The following is a 2,842-nucleotide window of genomic DNA, read 5'->3' as shown; positions in this document are numbered from 1 at the left end:
GGATCATTTAATATTCTGCCTAAATTATCCTTGATTATAGCAACTCTAGGTTTGAATTTGTTCTTCAGTTCCTTGAGCTTAAGAAATGCTGAACAAGTTCGGCCCTTTTGATTTTCCGACTCTAGCTCCTCGCACATTTCATTGTAATATTTTGCTTTGTCATTCGGTACTGCCTTTTGGAATCTTCTGTTCAGCTCTTTAGCATCTTGAATTCGTCCTCTGACAAGGACCTCTTTAAAGAATAAGGACGTCACTTTAAAGATTCAAGTGTGCCTGACCTAAGTATTCTCAATTTCCCATGTACATATTGGACAATGAATAAGGAAAACAGCAGACAAATCAATGCCTTTGAATTGTGGTGTGGTCAAAAATATTGACTGTATCACGGACTGCCAAAAGAACAATCAAACCCTAAAAGTACAGTTAGAATGTCCTTTAGAAGCAAGGATGGTAACACTTCATCTCACATATTTTGGATACTTTATCAGAAGGGACCAGTTGTTGGGAAGGTGCATCATGTTTGGAAAAGTACAGGATCAGCAAAGGAGAAGAGAGACTCTGAACAAGAAAAATTGACATAGCAGTTTTAAGCACAATGGAGCTTATGTAGATAGCCTGTCTCTCTATACCTTTCTACTTGGCATTCAGTTGTTAACAATGACTATAAAAACCAAAAATACCTTAAAATTCTGGCAGACTATTGGGCAAACTTGGGCAAAAACAGGGAGGGGATCTTCATACCTCCTCTAATGACTTATCAGGGCTTGCCCACTTGTTGAATTGCCAATATTTCCCCATATACTGTGCCTTCCACACTGGTGGGTTTGTCGACTCCCCTGGATTCTTGTTAGCTCTCACAGTGTTAGCTGTCAGAGGAAAGCATTTCCTAGCCCTGTGCCATTCTCATGTTCGTTTATAGTTTTGACTAATGGATTTATAAGATTTTCAATGACTGATTTTCTGAAGTCAATCACCAGGCTTTTCTTCCTAATCTGTCTTAGTCTAGAAGCTCAACTGAAACCTGTTCAGCATCATAGCAACACAAACCTCCACTGACAGGTGAATAAAGGCTGCATTTGATGTGTGTTGACTGGATGTACGGGTTCATGTGTGGAAGATAAACATTTAAGCACTGAGTCACCAATTTTCTCTTGGATTTAGATCCAGGTTTTCCTTCAAATATCAAATGATAGTGTAGTGAGCAACACAGAGCAGGTATCAGGATGATTTTTTCTCTGAGGAATAGGATTTGGAATCTTAATTGTCCCAAATCTGTTTCTTTTATTAAGAAAGAAGGTAAGAGGAGATGTGAATAAAAAATAGGATGAAAGAGAGAATGGACAAAGGGGGAAGAAAGATGGGAGGGATGAATAGAAGAGGGACAGACTAGAGGGGAAAAGAGGGACAGAAGAAGAGGTCAGGAAGGCAAGAAAAGAAAGATGAAAGACAGGCATGAATTGTGCAAATGCAGTAGTGCAAAGCTGTAAGATTAATATTGCACTAAATAACCTCTTAGCTGGTGTAGCCATAGGCATGTGGCTCTTCAATGGCTAACGCATATATTTTGAAGTGCAGTTCTTCATTTAAACCTGGGAAACTTTAGATTATAGTAAAGGCTTCAGCTAAAATAAATGCCTGGCTGGACTCCAAGAACTGTCACTACAAAAGACCAAATGAAGCCACTGGCTATTATAGCCCACTCCATAGACCAGCTGTGTCTGCCTTCTTGCAGGATAATATCTAGTACATCATCTAGTCTACTCTCACATGCCTCGAGTAATAGGATTTCCCCAGCTCCTCTTATGAAGGAATTCTTACAGTCCAATAGACAGGTTATTTTTCCTAATATTAAACACACATTTTTCTTTATCTTAACGTCATCCCCGTTGTTCTGGGGAATAAACACATCTGTTTGGCACTGTCCTTTTGGTGTTTACTGGTGCATTTCTTGTGCATACATACCACACAACTCCAGCTTCTGTACACTTGAGCAACAAGTTATCAAGAAATGTCTAAAAGATACTCTGACAGATAAAGGCTCTGCCATCTGGCAGGCATAAACATAAATGAGATGTGAGCCTAAAATTGCAATAAAGGAAAGATCATCATCAATCTACGTTCGACGCAGTTCCATGACAACGGCAGAATTATCCTGCCGTGAGTGATGCCCTGCCAGTGGAAGCCTGAACGCACTGTGATTAATTTTCACAATCTAATGAGTTCTCCTCCCCAAAAATGACTTTATGAAACACCAAATTTATTTTATCATATGTATCTTCAATTTCATTCACCCTGCTTGCTACACTTCTTATTTTATCACGTACATTATAGAAATGGGTGCTGAGTGTATAAATTCTTAATGTACAATGTACAAACTTTTGAGATGAGAATGTCTCAGTGCTTCAATTAAGACTGAGGAGGCAAAGTAGGGTCACTGATGGCTTTTGTGAGACTTGGACATCTTCCTCTCTCTACTCTTAGAGCCTCTTCTAATAATTCAGAACAACTCTGCTAATTAAATGTTACTGTGGAAGTCTGAAGGAGCTCTGGTGGGATAATGCTTTAGGTGGGAGAAAGATGAACCATCTTCCCATCTAGAGATTTATATGGAGGTCACTGCAAGTGGAATTGAATGGGTAACAGTGATATTTTTGGTTTATAGAACCCTCAGTGGTCACTCCTTAAGAATAGAAGAACGGTAGGAGGTATCTCACTCCCTGATTTCAAATCCTACTACACTGCCGTAGTAGTAAAGACAGCATGGTACTGGTACAATGACAGACACATAGATCAATGGAATCGAATTGAGAATCCAGAGATCAACCCATCTATCTATGGTCAA

The sequence above is a fragment of the Elephantulus edwardii genome, unplaced genomic scaffold (assembly GCF_000299155.1).
Source record: "Elephantulus edwardii isolate Elephantulus edwardi_28Jun2011 unplaced genomic scaffold, EleEdw1.0 scaffold00059, whole genome shotgun sequence".
Classification (NCBI taxonomy): Eukaryota; Metazoa; Chordata; class Mammalia; order Macroscelidea; family Macroscelididae; genus Elephantulus; species Elephantulus edwardii.
The sequence above is the reverse complement of the archived record's forward strand: the minus strand, read 5'-3'. Positions refer to the sequence as shown.